Source organism: Ambystoma mexicanum, chromosome 1p, assembly GCF_040938575.1.
Source record: "Ambystoma mexicanum isolate Mex_15411 chromosome 1p, UKY_AmexF1_1, whole genome shotgun sequence".
NCBI lineage: Eukaryota > Metazoa > Chordata > Amphibia > Caudata > Ambystomatidae > Ambystoma > Ambystoma mexicanum.
In genome coordinates this window covers 183,171,319-183,189,139 of record NC_090921.1, presented here as the reverse complement: position 1 = coordinate 183,189,139, position 17,821 = coordinate 183,171,319, and the positions used below count along the sequence as shown (strand labels likewise).

General features: G+C 47.5%; 2 protein-coding genes across 2 annotated transcripts in view; one reads left to right on the top strand and one right to left on the bottom strand.

Annotated features, from left to right (window-relative positions):
* Positions 1-10,770, bottom strand: part of LOC138567785 (uncharacterized) — an 82,564-nt gene extending 71,794 nt beyond the window's left edge. The window contains exon 1 of the mRNA XM_069646277.1: positions 10,515-10,770. The gene's annotated coding sequence lies outside the window, so the exon portion shown is untranslated. The remainder of the gene's footprint in view (positions 1-10,514) is intronic.
* The window catches only part of DNAH2 (dynein axonemal heavy chain 2), a 3,498,763-nt gene that overhangs the window by 2,288,956 nt on the left and 1,191,986 nt on the right, over positions 1-17,821 (top strand). The gene's annotated exons all lie outside the window — the stretch shown is intronic.

Sequence of the window (17,821 nt, the reverse complement as noted above, 5' to 3'; positions counted from 1 at the left end):
TCAAAACATCTCCTCACTGCCTGGACCCCAGAGGAGAAGTTTGGGTAGATGTGAACTTTCGCAGAGTCATATTGAGGTGAGCCTCTTCCATGAGCCAGCATGAGCACCAGATCCCGGTCCTGGTAATTCAAAAGGCGGGCTATGATCGTGGGGTGAGGGGCCCCAGGATTTGGGAGCGGGGCCAGCGAGCAGTGTGCCCTTTCGATCAGGAACTGAGCTGAAAATTGTGTCTTGCTGAATATGGATTGCAGGACTTCCTCCACAAATATCTCCAAAGGGCCGGTAGCTGCCTCTTCGGGAATGTCCACTATCCGTATGTTATTGCGGCGGGAAGGAGATTCCAGACTCTCGCATTTCACGTACACCGCCAGGAGCTCCTTTTTAAAGGCCTTTAGATTTTGCCCATACCCTCCAACAGTGTCCTTAATGTGACTCACCCGCGTCTCCACCTCCGTGATTCTCCGGAGAGAGTTAATGTTGTCAACAATGTAATAGAGCTTGGAATTCACAGAGGCGAACCCGGCCTGGAGTCCATTGGGCTCTTTTTGTTTCTCTCGTTTCCACGGGTCATCCAAGCCAGGGGTAGTAGGGTAGAGGAAACCCCAGCCACAGGTAAGTCCAGTTACGCCTAAATAGCAGGTGAGGTCGATACAGGGACCATAGTGTGCACGTGTACCTCAGCGGGCCTACTGGTCAGCGGAAGGGGCCCACACGCTCACAGGCTGAAAGAAGCAGCCAGAATATCTCTGCAGGTAGTAATGAATGTCCCCTCACTCTCGGGCGGGGGCTTATCCTCATCAAACAGTGTCCCACTTGCCCTGTAATGGCGGTCCCCTTAAGAGTCCAGGACACCCCTCGGTCAGGTTCGGACTTAATCTTCTCTGCAGGAGCTGCTGTTTCCACAGACCCCCTCCAGGTGCCTCCAACCCAACCTTCCTGAAAGTCAGAAACACCAGGAAGGTATCCAGTCATTTTTTCGAAAGACAAAGTTTCGAATACAAATCATGAGAATACTTTCTGTCGAAAAGTCATTTTATCAAATAGTCATTTTTTAAAAAAGAATTTGTTTATCATATCTAAATGAAGGTTAGTTTAAGTGTTAAAATAGGGTTAGGGTTGGGGCTTAGGTTAGTTTAGGGGTTAAATTAGGGTTAGGGTTGGGGCTACGGTTTGTTTAGGGGTTAAATTAGGGTTAGGGCTTGGGTAAGTTTAGGGGTTAAATTATGGTTAGAGTTAATGTTGGGGCTAGGGGTTAGGGTTGGGGCTTTGGGTTAGGGTTGGGGGCTGGACAGGGGACCCCCCAATATACACAAAACTTTAAAACGTTACAAGGGGCTTGCCAGTACTGAACTTTCAGCACTGGACAGCTCCATTTAACGTTTAAAAGTTACAAAAAAAACATTGAAATGCTACTTTTAACATGTGAAAGTGCATTTCAATTGAAACCAGTCCATGTCTATTGTCGATAGATTGGTTTCGGAAGAAATGCATTTTTGCATGTTAAGTATAGCTTGTCAAAGCTTTTTTTTCGAAACTTTGTTTTCAAAGGTTTTGTGATTCGAAACTTTTTTTTCAAAATAAGCTCTATAAACCACCAGGAAGAAAAACGGCGGAGTGGATAAAATTACAAAAAGTCACCAGCAAGCCGACTCTGATCCGGTTAACACGTTCCGCAGCGGAACAACAAGAGTATTTAATTACTTCAATTTTCAGAGTAAATCAATTCTCCAATAATGATAACATGCAAACTTACTCTTACCTGTCACACCTCTTCCGATGATGAGAGGCAAGATTTCTTGGTTAGAAACGTTCTCTTTCTTTTTCTTTCTCTGCCTTAGTTAAAGTGTTTTATACATTTCCTGCTATAGTTTCCAAACGACTGAATCTAACTACCTAAACTATTTACATTTACTTTTTGTGCTTTGACATGAGTTTATAATCACAGGTTTTAGAGAGAGATTAAATCCTTGTATTGTGTGCAGAACTATTATATTTTGCTTTCTTTCTAACTTGAATTCCTTGATTGTGCACCTGCACACCAACTTGCTCACTGGAAGTCCTTTGAATTCCTTATTTGGGTTCAGTTCTACTTGTAATGCAGTTGTAGTTAAAAGCACTCATGCGCGATGACTGGCTCCAGAATGAATAGACGTTTAAACTTAATGGAAGACTCCTGTTGCTTCCTTGCGCGCATGCGCGCACACGGAGCTCTTGCGTAGCCATTCCATGGAAATAGACTGCAATGACAAAACCGATCCATGAACCGCACATTGGGCCTCATTATGAGTTTGGAGGCAGCTTTGCTCCAAAGGCATGGCTGCCTCCAAACTCGGGTCCGGGTTCCCTGAATGGGGAAATACCAGGTCACATCCATTCTGGTATTGCTTCTCTTTGGGAATTAATTAACTCTGAAGGCAAAAAATCCAGGAATCTAAAAACCATGGATTCATTCCCAAAGAGAAGCAATACCAGAATGGATGTGACTCGAATTCAAGTGTGATACAATGTTAGGGAAGATTCGAGGTCGATTCCCAATCTCGGTTCTAATTTTGGGGAAATACCGGGCCATTCTGACCTTGGAGGGCCCGGTATTTCCCCATTCAGGGAACCCGGACCATCCCCATTCCCATTTGAGCCCCCATAAGGCTCAATGGGAATGGGGGGCATGCTAACAATGGGCCCGTTAATGATGGGCCCATTGTTAGCATGCTGGACCCCTCGCGGGACCCGCTAAGGGCGTCTGGTAAAACCAGATGTCCAGAGCGGGTCCCGCAAGGGGACCTCGTAATAGGGCGGTATGGGTTTAACGGCGCCGGCAGCTCTACCGGCGCCGTTAAACCCATACCACCAGGGTCGTAATGAGGCAGATTGTGTTCCAAAGCGGCTACGCGGAATGCCCTCAGATCATGGCTAAAAGGGGAAAAAACATTAGAATTCACAAAAGCGACTTGCACCCCTTGCGATCAAAGCTCTCACACAAATTACCTTGGCCAGCACAACGAACGCTGTCAGCTGGGCGATCTGCCTCGCTGCTGCCATGCACCGGGATTCACACGCGCATTAGAGAAAGATTTTATCTCCTTCACTGCTGTCTCGGGCGACTCTCAAATCTCACGTATCCTCAAGGTAACGGATTAACACGATATAAACACTGGTACACCTAAGCAGACTTATTGGCCTCGTTACGAGTTTGGAGGCAGCCATGCCCTTGATAAGGGCATGGCTGCCTCCAAACTCAGGTCCGGGTTCCCTGAATGGGGAAATACCGGGCCATTCCGACCTTGGAGGGCCCGATATTTCCCCATTCGGGGAACCCGGACCATCCCCATTCGAGCCCCCATAGGGCTCAATGGGTATGGGGAGCATGGTAACAACGGGCCCATTAATGACGGGCCCGTTGTTAGCATGCTGGGCCGCTCGTGGGACCCGCTAAGGACGTCTGGTAAAACCAGCCGCCCAGAGCGGGTCCCGCGAGCAGTCCTCGTAATGGGGCAGTAAGGGATTAAAGGTTCCGGCACTTTTACCGGCGCCGTTAACCCCTTACCGCCCACCTCGTAATGAGACCCATAGTCTATCTTGAGTTTTGCTTAACCAGTCGCCTTGAAGAAAGTCTTATTTACTGTTTAGTGAACTGCTTATTCAACACACTGTAACTTTTAGCAGATCTTTTCAAGACTCCTAGTATGCTGCGCTCCCACCTGAATTCTCTGTAGCTGCAGACTCTGGTATTTACTTTTTCCTGGAACTGTCTTTTTCTGACTTCTTCTGTAATTTCCTCTGTAATCTCGTACTGTAACTGTTATCCTTTGGGCTTAATTTAAGGGAACACTATAAACACAACCTGACTCTTCAGCAACTTTGATGAAAGGGAGTTAGAAATTCTTCTGTGCATTTTAAGTGATTGTTCCTAAAACTCCAGCCAATCAACTCACCAGCTATTGTACTGCTATCTTGGCTTGGGAGAACTGTACAATTTACGGTTAATGAAGATGGGTCACAAATCCCCTACCCAATCCCTTTTAACATCTCCTGACAAAGCATCTTTCCACCCTGTGCACAACCACTGGCCCCCAGTCTATCCTGCCTTTACGTCCCCTGTTGCCTACCCTGACACCCTCCAGCTCCAAGGGGCTGACCCCAGCTGTGTCGCTGGAGAGAGGAGCCTGCATGAGTATCCCCCAGGCCGCCAGGAGCCAGCAGACCTTGCACTTAACCTGGATAACGGGAGCAGAGCACCGGCCGCAGCTCATCACACGGCTCTGCAACCCCGCTAAGCGTAGCCTCAGACCCACCTGTGGGACCGACCCAGCAAAGCACCAGCATCAGCAGCCAGTCCCTGCCCAATCTGCCCTTCCGAAAGTGTTAAGTGGCCTGGATTGCCTCACCAGTCTTATTGCTGGCGCTCCTCCTCAACCAGCTCGTTCACGCTGCTCTCCGACCAATGGGACCAGTATCCGCCGTGTCTTCTACAGCCTGGCCCGGCACCGCCAATCTCTCCTCTGCCCGGGGTCGGTGTACCCAGGATTTACTCAGCCGGTTGCCGCTGTCTCCAGGAGTCCGGGGATGTATGGCTTTCAAAACGCTGCGTCAGTAATCGGGATAATGTCAAGGCAGGATATTGTTGGCCACTGAGCTAAAACGTTAAGCAGCCATCTTAGTTGCTACTCAGCAGCGCCACCCAACCCCAGTAAGGCACTTTTAATGGAAAAGCCAAAGTCGGTAATGCAAAGAAATAAAAAACACAGGAGCCTACTGTGATGAATCCTTTTCACCAAGTGGGAGCGATCATCTTTAGGACTAGGTAGGGCAGCTATTTTAGGTTGGTGACAAAATCTGGCCTAGCTTAATGATATTCTCTTGATGTTGCAGCGATTGTTGTAGGCCACAAATATCAAGAGGAGATTCAGGAGGGGCTACATAACTCGGGGATCCAACCTTAAACAATAAACGAAATAGAACCTTTTGCCCTGGGGATCCTGGAAAAAACTGAGTTGAGCCTTACAAGAAGTGGTCAATCTTCCCCAGACATCTTGGGGTACCCTGTGCTTTTGGGGAAGCTGATAAAAACCAGACCTCAGCTACCTTTACTGAAGGGGATGATACCACCACTTTCCTACATTAACACAACGGAATGACCAGAGCCTTACAGAGGCCTTCGAAAGAGCTACCGCTGAAAGTCAGGGCTGGGAACAGAATGAGCTGTGTTGCTTTAAGAAATAGGCTCTATTATATTGCGTTGTAGCGAGCGGGATGGCACATGGAAGACCTAGCTATTGAATCTCAATAGCCGCAGGAGGGTGGTTATGGAATTGGCACATTCCCACCTAATGGCCGGTCATCAGGGAGTTACTATCGAGCGAAGGTCAGGAACTGTCAGCGGAAGCTGACAAACCCTGCAGACCCACAATAGCGTGACACACTCAACTATACTAAGAAACAGCTGAGCACGAAATACTACAAAGGGAAAGGGGAAGTGTGTAAAATGAAAAGATCTGATTCCAATCTGCAACTCGCAGAGAAATCTGCAGGGGCGAGAAACAGTCTCACTCAAACCTCCCTTCACCCCTTAGAACAAAAAGCATGCAACACATTGTACCTGACACCTCCTCTGCTAAGGCCAAGAGGATCTATTTACATTCTTGCATTAATGAGAGCCTAGAATAAAATATTCAAAATCATACTGCATCTGTCTTGAGGACTTTCTCTGATGAAAAGAAACTTACTTGCCAACTGAATAAACTTATAAACGTATTTTCCTTTTAGGAAAGCACTTTCTTACCAAACACCGTCCGTAAGCTTCCTGTTAACTTTGCCAGTTAACTTTGCCAGCCCTTGGATACATTGAACTTGCTGTTGGCTCACAGTGAGTGAGCTTTCTTCTTAAATGGACTAGTCAACTTGCTGCCCACATTTAAATGAGAGTTAATTACACTTGTCTCCAGCCTCAAAGATAGTCACTGTGCTGCCCACGCTTAAATAAATGTTTTACACTTGTCTCTGTTTCTTGAAACAGTGGCTGCACAATATTCACAAGCTCCGAAACACCTTTGTTAGTCACTGCCCTGCCTGCGCAAGCAATAGGATCATCTCTGTCTAGAGCTCCACTGCCTAGAGGAGCAGAAAGTGCTTGTGTGCGCCCCCGTGTAACCAGGGATTACAGAACTGGGAAGCAGCCAGAACGCTTCCTGGTTTCCGTGGTACCCAAAAGAGGAGGATGTTTCAGCTAGAGCCCTTCCTCTAAGGAGTCCGTTCTCAAGGGAAGAACGGTTGTCTCTGGTGCTCTAGCCTCTTGTGAGATAATTTCTCACACGCGAGAAACAAACAAAGAAAAAGTCGATTAGTAGAAAGAATTCAAAAAACGTTTTAAGGATTTTCATTTGGCTAGGAACACAAAACTATAATATGTACATGTCTCACTTCATTTAACAAGTTGTAGCGGCAGACCCCTAGTTCCCTCAGGCCAAACCAGGTCTACCACTTAAGGACCGAGTACACGTTTTGTACATAAAGCAAGTTTATTGTACAATTCTCCGGGGAGCAGTTAGAGGTGTTGTAGGACCAAACTAACCCAAGCCTCAACAAACCACATCAGTTGACATCTTTTATACAAGTTTGCAACAGTTAAAACACTTCCTGATATTTTATTCCAATCCTCCCCCAAAACATGATGGCAAAAATTGGGATCTAATGATACAATGGGCCGTTTTTTGCAGTCAGAAATACTCCCCAATCATCTTTGGGACGCTCGCCTTTCTACCTGAATGCGAATCCATAGACATACTTGACATGCTGAGGGAGACTTAGGAAGAGATAGAGAATGCAGCATTACCCATATCCCAAGCCGCCCATAAACTGAAATACCACATGAAGGCAGTAAGTGACATTGTGAGCCAACACTTGTCGAGATCACAGGAACACCCCAAAACGATTTGTGATCCACAGGCAGTGACTAGATCTTTTTTGGTGGGAATCAAGTGTTGGTCCTGCTTGCCCACCTCTGATAATAAGATGGTCTCAAGGTTATGGCTCGTACAAAATACTCAGAAAAGAAGGGAGCTCTTAATTACCTTATTTCCCAAACCAATAAGTGGCAGGAAACACAGGTCTACCATCTAAATCTCGTAAAAATCTGGAGAGACGACCCAATTGAGCAAGGTATGGTCACAGCTTGACCCTCGAGAATCTAACCCAATGACAAAAGAGGGATCTTGAACATCTGCTGAACCAATTCCCTGAGGTTTTCCCTGAAGAACCAGGGAGGGTCAAAAGGTGTGTCCATCAGATAAGAATCCCTCATGGGCAGTCCATTAACCTCAACCCCTATTGCATCCCTGAGGTACGCAGGAAGGTTATAGAGGAGGAGATCACCAACATGCTGAAACAGGGAATGATGTAACCCTTGGAGAGTACTGTTCCTCCCCAATTTACTAAATTCCATCCCGGTCTTTAAAAACAATCCAATACCAAGAATAGATGAGCTAATAGTGAGGTTAGGGAACACTAAATACTTCACCACCCTAGATCTCATCTCAGATTATTGGCAGGTCCCACTGAACCCCCTCATACAAGGCAAAGACTGCCTTTTCGACACCACAGAATGGACATTTCAATTCACTGTTCTCCCCTTTAGCTTGCATGGTACCTCGGCTACCTTTCAAAGACTGATGGAAGAACGCTAAAAACCTGCAGAGGGCTATATCCCAGGCCCTTGGGGGTAACCGGTTACCTAGAGGGTGAGAAAACTGAAAGCCTGCTGAGTATTATATCCCAGACATTGGCAGAGATCAGACCTGAGGTAGGAGAGAAAGCCAATAGCGGTTTAGAGCTGGATCGCAGACAGTGAGCGAAGATTTTTACCAGGAGGGTGTTCCCAGGCTGTTAGGTTAAAATAACACTGTCCGCGCTCGTAGGTTAAAATTACACAGCTTGACCGGCTATCCTAAGTAAATGGGAAGAAATACTTGCTGGTAAGCATTGCTCTGAGGACGAGTTGCCAGGGAAGCACGGCTCAGGATAAGTGCAGGAGGCAGGGGACTGTAGGTTTACAGTTACAGCCCCTAAGTGCGCCGTAAACCCAGAGGCAGTGCAGGGGAAATTGGTTGTGGAGGAGCCTGGTACCCACTGAGATTCTGGGGTATCCAGGCAACCAGTCAGTGCAGCGGACAGGAAGATCATCAGGGGAGAGAGCGAGAGAGAGAAAGCAGATGCGAAAAGGAAGGTCTTGAGCTGCTTCTGGAACTTCAGGGGGTCCGGCTCAGGTTTGACAGGGGCAGAGAGGCCATTCCAGAGAGGGGCACCTGCAGAGGAGTGAGATCTACCGCCCACTCTCTGCCAGGAGAAGCGTCTGACCCTCAGAGTTATGAAGGTGGATGAGCGGAGGGCTAGAGAAGAATGGTGTTTTTGGAAGAGAGAGTTGGATTTGATAGACTTAAGAACATACGGGAGAGCAGTAGCCCTACAATATTAAGTGTCCCAGACACCTTATAGTCTACCGCATTCTTGCACTGTTTGTTTAGACTATTGTTAGAGAGTATTATCCTATTTTGTTATGAAAAGACCCCTTATCCTCTTGGACATTTATTCCAAACCCATGCTGACCATTTTAATCGAGCTTTTGAAAAAGAATTCTGTCTTGACTGTGTGTTGGATCCGACACATCCGCTCACACCTGACAAGGGTATAGTTTGTCTTGGTTTAGATCACTAAACGCTCTGAACGGATTTTCATGTGTGGTGCTTTACAAAAATCTTTTTTTTTAATTCAAATTGCTGCACATACCATGGTTTTTGTTGTGCTCTGCACCTACAACAGACAACTTAAGTGGTCCGATGTTGAATGTGAGCAGCTCATCCAATCTAGATTAGTTTTATCTTTTTATTCTGTTTCCTAGAGTTCTTCCCTGAACGTGGAATAAGCATACATTATGAATATGCTAATGCAAAGGTGCAGACAAGGCGTAGACTTGTTATGTGTGATTATAATGCTCTTTCAGGCATAGGCTCCATCTCCTTCCCCACTTGTCGAGTGGCCATCTCCTGCAAACTGCCCCAATGCCAGTCCTTCTGTACCCCCACATGAAGGGCCCCAGTGGCCCCACTGCAAGTTCTACCTACTTCCCCACTTGTCGAGTGTCCATCTCCTGCAGCAGGCCAAACCTGAAAACTGCCCCAATGCCAGTCCTTCTGTACCCCCACATGAAGGGCCCCAGTGGCCCCACTGCAAGTTCTACCTCCTTCCCCACTTGTCGAGTGGCCATCTCCTGCAGCAGGCCAAACCTGCAAACTGCCCCAATGCCAGTCCTTCTGTTACCTACATAAAGGGCCCCAGTGGCCCCACTGCGAGCTCCATCTCCTTCCCCACTTGTCGAGTGGCCATCTCCTGCAGCAGGCCAAACCTGAAAACTGCCCCAATGCCAGTCCTTCTGTTGCCTACATAAAGGGCCCCAGTGGCCCCACTGCGAGTTTCTGTTTTTCCACCCAGCGGTGGCTTCAGAGAGCTGCTCCTTGCACCGCTCTTTTATTCAGTGCATTTCTTCTGAAGTTTTGCTACCTATACGATTTTATTTTTTAAATAACGGACTTGTTTTTCTTCTGGTATGTGAAGCCTTGGTCCACATGCCCCTGTTTGGCCTGATTCTCAAAGAAGTGGAAAAGAGTAAGACTAAATATTTGACCCCGAAGCAGTTTACTCACAGTAAATCGGTGCAGTTCAGTTACTTACAGTGGCCTATTCTGTTAAATGGCCAGTCCTGTCGAGGTGCATGTCAAAAGTAAGTCAGATTGTATCATTGCAACTTCTTTGTGAACCAGGCCCTTGATTACTTTCTAAAATTTCTAAAACAAAAACGTTGATTTGCATGGGTTTTATTAAAGCATTCTTTAGAGTGCCTTCTTAGCACCAGGGTAGGCATGTCACTGGCTTCAAGGTGTACTTCTGACGCGCATGTGCCCTCTCGACTGCTGTCCCATGCAGAGCCTGGGGTAGCCCATACCATGCGCATTCTTGTCTCTTCTGTGCGGGAATCATACTTAGCACATGTAGGCGAAAGGGGGGTGTAGTGTCCAGGGCCAGAGGCAGCAGTGGAATTTGACCTTAATCATTGACTTTGGGGTCTAGTGAAGGGGGCTTTCATGTCGAGTGTGGTGTGGGAGGCTCGAGGATCATGGGCTTTCCGGTGGCTGCTCGGGGGCTGTTGGTTCTCCATCCTCAGGCACACACAGGTACTTTCCAGCTCTACCAATGTGCTTGGTTAAAACGGCAATGACGTGCATATACATATAACAGAAGAAAGAGTGTGTGCACAATAAACATAAAAACGAATTCTGTTACCGACAACGCGTACTTAATTCTCAACACATTCAACATGACCTCTGGGTTTGCAGAGATTCCCCGCACTTTCAGCCATCACTTTCCTCATTCAAGTATCTCCTAACAGGTCAGCCGGTGCAAGTATGTCATTGATGTCATGCCTGAGTCAGCGGCCCTCGCTAGCAAGGCCACCCTCCAAGCCGTACCTGCCGATCATGAATTAAGCAGGTTACTCTAGCATTCCCCGAGTGAGGATGGCCAGCTGTGCTCAGAAAAGGTTGCGGCCGCTGCAATTGCTCGCTTCAATATCTGCGCCGGAAAGCCAGGCATCACTACCGTAAGCTCATTAGAAGTTCCCGGATATTCGCTGTCACGTTACTGGGCGCTTCCGTTACCGGCACGTCATCCAGTGGCACAATCACATCTCTATGTCATAGGATAATTGGGGCACAGACGCTCCAAGCAGCGATAAACCAAGGGACGCTTTTAGGTGCCGTTACGAGCCATATGTCTCATGTATGCAAATGTGATGAGGAGATTCTCCCAGTAGCCAATGAACACACCGCAAAAGGATGCCTGCCGTTCAGCAGGAAACCTTAGCTGCATGGTGTGTGCTGCCCGAGAAGAATCCCTGCCCACGCTCTCTCCAGCTCCTCCTCCTCCTCTCAAACCGCCCCCCTGTGTCTGACAATGACCAGGTAACTGGTGGAAGAACTGGAATGGGGTTCTTGTTGCAATCTTTCTCCAATCAATGTTCGTTCACGCTCGTTGCGCTGCTCGTGTGAATTATGTGTTTTGCTGCCACAACAGCTAATATGTGCTTTTATTAGCATGGATTTATTCCCAGCATCCGTTACAAATATACTAATGCATGAAGAAAAATGTACACGTATACCGGCTTCTGCCCAAGGACTATGTTTCGCCTTTACCTGATAGCTTCGAATTTGCCTGCCTTACCCCGTGCAAGGTTACCGGACGTGTTCCTATCTCCACTTGTGTTATGTTTGTTGTAATATGAATAACCTGCAAATACCAGATTGTTTTAAAATCGGGGGACCTTAGCCAAAGCATCAACCACACTCCGTAAGCCAACTGTCAGCTCAGATCTCTTCTGCTGATTGTAACTCAGTAGATTACTGGGTTTATACCTCATCCTATATTTCCTATTACTTGAACACCTTTGTACTGCACGAAATATCCTGTTTTGTTTCTCTAACATGTTTTGTAGCAACACCCTCGTGAGTTACCAAAGAATACAACTTAATAAAAAAATAAATGAATATAATGTTTGGAATACATATTTTAAGATTGCTATCAACACTCTGAAAAAGTCTAGAAATCTAAGGCATGTCATCACTAAGGGCCTGAGTCATGGAAATGTGCGCAGAAATCATGCAGGAGCCGCACGCGAGAAAGACACTCCAAGCCTGGGCACAGATTAAAAAATGCACCTCCCTGGGTATTCATGGAATTTACTGCGCAAAGTAACCATATTCGCAAGGCACGCCCGCACGCCAAGCAAAAACAGCCAGAACGGCTACCTGTGCATTCTCCTCTGGGCACGATTTCACGCACCCTTCAAACAGTGCGTGGGGTCCCCCGCAAGCAGGCCTGCATCTCGAGGACCCAGCGCAGGGTCCCCGGTAGCTGTATCTGACACCCCGGCAACATGTGTATGAAAAATCGTAACTTGGCTGAAATCTCAGAAAATCTGTGTGCAAACCCCCATAAACCTCCTGCACCCCGCTACACAGTATACACGCACTCCTAAGGTGGATCGGTACCCCGGTTGCATACACACACCCTGAAATCCGACATGCAAACCTACCTCCACAATGCGATTCCTATGCGCAAGTGCACTTAAGCCTGCCTACGTGTGGCAGATAGTATGAAGGACTTGCGTGGCCATTTCCTGGCCAAGAGGTTGCGCAATCATATCCATCTCGTTCCGTGCAATTGTGGGCGTCTGAGGGACTGTCTGCAGGCCGTCCCTCGGAACCCTGACTTTTTTAGCAGGTTCTTCGCAAATTTCTGGTGTTTCAACCCTTTTCCAACCCTCTGTGCAAGCCATGCCAACGCTCCACATGGAGTCGCACGAAAGGCCCTAAATGGCTCGCAGAGGCGTACCGAGCCTGTGCGAACTCCACGCAAGTCAGGAAAAGTACAGCGCATTCGATTCATGCATAGACAAATGCAGATTTGCACGCAGTTTGGCGCATAAGTACCCTATTTTCCACGCAAATAATTCCATGTATCAGGCCCGAAGTGTATTACAAAGAACGGCCATGGAGCTCCCGTAATGAAGGGTGCCGGTACGGGACCGGCATCGTTCATTACGGGATGCCTGATTACGAGGTCCCCTAGCGGGACCCGGAACAGACGTCTGGTAAAACGTCCTTTCCGGGTCCCGCGACGGGACCAAGGAGCTAATAACGGGCCTGTTATTAACGTCCCCGTTATTAGCTCCCTCCCCATTCCCATTGAGCCCTATGAGGGTTCAAATGAGAATGTGGATGGGTTTTTCCAATGAGGACTGAACGGGTCCTCCTTGGTTGGAATAGCCCGGTAAGTCCTCATTGGAGGAACCCGGTACTGGAACCCGGTATGGAGGCAGCTATGCCCCTATTAAGGGCATGGCTACCTCCATACTCGTAATGAGGCCCCATGTCTAAACAAAGTCATCACATTACAAGTTAAATCTTAATTCACACTACACCACTGCCTCACTGAACTTGCTTATTAGATAGTTTGTATGCAAGTCTTGTGAAGTGGTCAGGACCTAGCATTTTTTGTGTGTGTGCGTGTGTGTGGGGCGCAGGGGCAGAGAGGCGTATGGCATTTGCAGAGCATATCATTTGCGCGTGTGCAACTTATATTGCCTGTGCATACTTATTTTCCAAGCAAATTGAATGAGTGTTCATTTGCCAGATATTTTATTTGTTGTGAGAGTACATACATAAACCACAGACCCATGTATTTTTGGGATAGCCGGGCGTCATGTTTTTTGTGTGCGAGTTTAGGGGCTGCGTTTGTGTTCGGTGTGTTTTTGGGTTCTGTGTGTGTTTGGGGAGGTTAGGTCAAGGGGATTGTAGAAACATACAGGGCCCAATTCATGGCAATGGGTGCAGAAATCCTGCGCACAGTACAAAAAATGCCCTCTCCGTGTATTCATGGAATTGTTCCCGCAAAGTCACTGTATTCCCAAGTCGTGCCCGGAACGTCCCCCGAAACACCCACACACAAAACATAAACAGCCAAATCAGCTGCCTTTGCACACTCGCCTGCTCGTGAATACACGCACCCTCCAAACCGTACGTGGAGTCCCCCGCAAGCAGACCTGCATCTCGGGTACCCTGCGCAGGGTCCCTCGTAACTGTTCCCAGGACCCCAAAAACCTGCATATGAAAATGTTTTACTTGGAAAATCTGCGTGTGAACCCCCGTAAACCGTTCCTGCAGCCTGCATCACTGCTTACACGCACCCCTAAGTTACATCGGAACCCTGATTGAGTACACGCACCCCGAAATCCGACATGCCTTCGGGTGGCAGATTGTATGAAGGACTTGTGTGGCAATTTCCCGGCCGAGAGGTTACGCGAGTGAATATATGAATACGTCTTGTGCTGCGCAGTTGCGGGCGTGAGAGGCACTGCCTGCAGGTCTTCCCTCAGAATGCCCACTTTTACGAAAGTTCTTCCCCCTTTTTGGTGTTCTGTCCCCTTCCCAGCCCTCTGCGCACGCCACACCCGCACTCTGCCTGGAGTCTCACGCAAGGACCTCGACGGCTCGCACAGATGTGCCGAGCTAGCGCAAACTCCACGCAAGTCCAGGAAAAGTACCGCGCATTTGATACCACAATTCGACGAAGCTGGATTTGCACGCAGTTACCCGTGCAAGTACCCTATTTTCCACGCAAATAATTCCATGGATCGGGCCCACAAAGTGTAATTGTTTGGTGCATATTCTTTTTTTTAAACTTATTTGATTCATGGAATTATTTGCGTGTAAAACGGGGATTTGCGTGCTATTCTGCCCTGATTGACGAATGGGGATTTGCAGGCTGAATGGCACGCAAATCCCCGTTCTGCATGCAAATAATTCCATGAAAAAGGGCCATTGTCTGTGCTTAAATTCTGAGCATATGTTATCTGCTTACACATGCCATTTGGACCTAGTGCTTTTAGGCCCTGATTCATAGAATTATGTGCATGTAAAACAGGGATTTGTGTGCCATTCTGCCCGCAAATCCCCATTTGTCAAACAGGGGCATCCACTAGACATTTTGTCGAGGTCAGGTCTCGGAGTAACACAAAATAAACACACCAAAGCATAAAGCAAGGCAGTTCAAGGAGCATGTAGTGGTCAGATCCTAGAGTTCACAAGATAACACAAAAAAGCATTGCGCAAAGCAAATCCAGGGACAGGCGTAAGGCCAAATCTCTAAAATCTGGTTCAAGACAGTCATATACCTGGAAAAAAAGATCTGGTTCGCCACTCGCAGGAAAATGTTGAGAAGCACAGTGTTGCCAAAAATACAGGTATTTCCCTTCCCATTTTGTGGGCGTTCTCCGAGGCTGTGATCGACTTTGCAGGCATTTGTGCTGCCATGTCACCTAGCGTGCAACTTTCTGGGAATTGTAGTTGCACTGCTGCTGCCGTGTCACACCCATCGGGTGAGAAAAGAGAGAGCGTGTCATGGCGTGTTGCATTGCCTGACATTAGCTCCCTCCCGAGCTTGCATACACCTTGGGCAATCCAGGTGTATAGCGTGGCACCACCTCAAAAGCTGGGCTATGCGCACAAACTGAACCAGCTCTTGGGTCTGATCTTCCGGACCATACCCTTTACAATCATGGAGGTGTTAGGCAGAAACCTGTGCAGTTCCCTTAGGGACCACTGCAAAAGATTTAAGACTACAGGTGTTTGGCAGTAAACCCACTTGGTAGCAGTCTGTACCACACAGATTCACGTGGTAGCTGTGGCTGAGCAGTCAGACTTCCCTCAAGAAGAGTTAGGCAGTATATAGAGTATACACAATAGGTACAGAGATACAGTAGCACAAGCAAACACTGACCAGAGCTTTGGTGTAAAAGTATATAGTTATTTATTTAAAGACACACTTGTAGATTACACTAGCACAAAGAGGTAAGTAAATTCAACACACAGTCACTATTATATATATACAACCCTAATTACTTATTAGACAAGTCTTAATGAGAAACACCACTTATTTTCAGACAGAGGTGAGCGCTTAACATAAGATGGCACTCTAATAAGTTATTAAAAAGGGAGGGAAAAAGGCAGAGTTATGGAAGCACACAAATTTCAATACTTTTTAAAAGAACCACAGTAAGGCAGGATAGGCAGAGTTCTACTGGAGAGCAAGGAAGTCAATTGCAAGGCCCACTCTTGGAGAGACCAAGCAGAGGGGGGTCCAGGTTCACACAGTGGGGTTATGCCCAAAGAGTATTGTGGATAGTTTGCACACAAAGAATGAAATTAAAGTCAGGAAAAGTTAGCTAGGTTGTCCCCGGCCAGCCCAGGTTAGAAAGTTGAGGCTTTACTGTCACCCCGAACGATCTGTCGCAAGGGAAGCCAGGCGGGACACAGTACCTTAAGTGGGAAGGAAGTTCCAGCGGGGGCAGTTGTTCTTGGCAGCGGGTGCAAGTTGGTGTTTTGTCCAGAGGAAGAGGAGGTCTCGCCATGGAGGAAAGATGAAGGTCGTTGCACTGCCAGGGAAGAAACCAGCCGCAGAGTTCTTCGGTTAAAAGTTACTACCCTTCTATTCGCGGTAGTGGTAAACCGTGGTATTCCGGTTGCCGGGGTGCTTGGCACGGGCAAGGCGGCCACGAGATGCTCCAGGAAGGTGAAAAGGAGGCAAAACTGGATATCCCCACCAGTCAAAGGAAGAAGACTCTCCGGACTGGAGATATCCTCTGTCGTCAAGAAAAGTGGTGAGACGGTTCAGCAGGGCTCCACTGGTGGTGTCGTCGTTGCAGGTTGGCTCAGCTTCTCCCTCCTCGGATTCTTAGGTCATGTGGCGACTTCTGAAGTTCCAGTCCCCAAAGCCCTGCTTTTATGCAGCAAACCCCCATTCATTCAGCCTAGCTGTCAAACAAACATGCTAAGTTGTGAGCCGGCCGGCTCACCACTTGGGCCAATCTCACAAGAGTGCGACTTGAGTTGCCAAGGCAACTCAGTCCAGGGTGCCTAAACCCCCTCCCACACCCCCTGTGGTACTCAGACAGAGTGGCACCACTTTTGGAGGCTTCTGTGGAGAAGCCCACCAAAAATTGGAACAAAGGGTTCAACTTGGGTTGGAGTCACAGAAGAGAACACAAACGCCATTTTGGAATCGAGTTCTGGCAAAAAATACCAACCGGTGAATCAATATTAAATAAATAAACCAGCTGTATTTTCGAGGCTATAGGAATTAAATAATTAAAGTTGGTAGCCTCGAACAATGGGAAAATCCCATAGAGATATATTTGCGGTCGAATATAAAAAGTAGTATCCACTGCCACCAGCCAAAACTCGATCAGGGGGGACGAGACGTGCCCCCTCGAACAACAGACCCCAGGGCAATTGAATTGCCCCGACCAGTACGTCCACAATATGATGGTTTGTACTGGTTTCTGTTCATAATTTGGGACTAGTAAAGCCAATGGTGACTTTACATGCCCTGGGAGACAGTAGTCAGTCCCAGGGTATGGAGTCTATGTTTGGGGGTCGCTACGACACCCCTGGGTTACGGCACGGAGGGTGCTGTGTAACCCACATCAAAAACACATGAGACCCTATGGAGTAAAAGACCCCATAGCCCATAAAACACATGGAAAGACAAAGGAACACCTCAAATCATGTCTAAGAGTGGGAGTAAAAGAGTCTCACTCTTAGCAGGAGAAAAAAATAAACCCCAAAAATCCAGCAAAGCTGCTGGGGGACTCACTAGGTTTGGGAAATTAGCCTTTACAGAGAATTCTCCCTAACAGGAGGTAATAGAGGTGAGGATACCCGATGCCACATATTCTTTTGTACCTTGTACCGGAATAGTGGTAAGATTTGCAGGACATGGAAGAAGCAGGAACATGTGCAAAACCATGTGAATACGCCAGGGGCTAGGTAGCAAAAAGTGATAGGAAACCATGTTGATCAACCCTTCAACAACCCTTCCACAACACATGACCCAACAAAACGCAGGATCAGTTTGGGAGACCCTGGGAGGTAGAGGTATTTGGTCAAAAGCCTGACTTTATCCTCCACTTGGTAGATCGGGGGGCGTGCCTGATGCTTCATTAAGTCTTGCTCCAAAAATGGCTGTACCAACCAGTTGAATGTGTCAGAGACAGTTATTTGCTGCCGGGACAATCGTGAGTGAGAGCCTTTTATCAGACATAATCCTCTAATGTTGACTGTATAAGGCAAAGAACTGAGGCACCTGTGTCGATGAATGCCAGTTCTTATAGACAAAGTCAGTCTGTGAAGGGAAGCAACATGACCTAAGATTCTTAGAA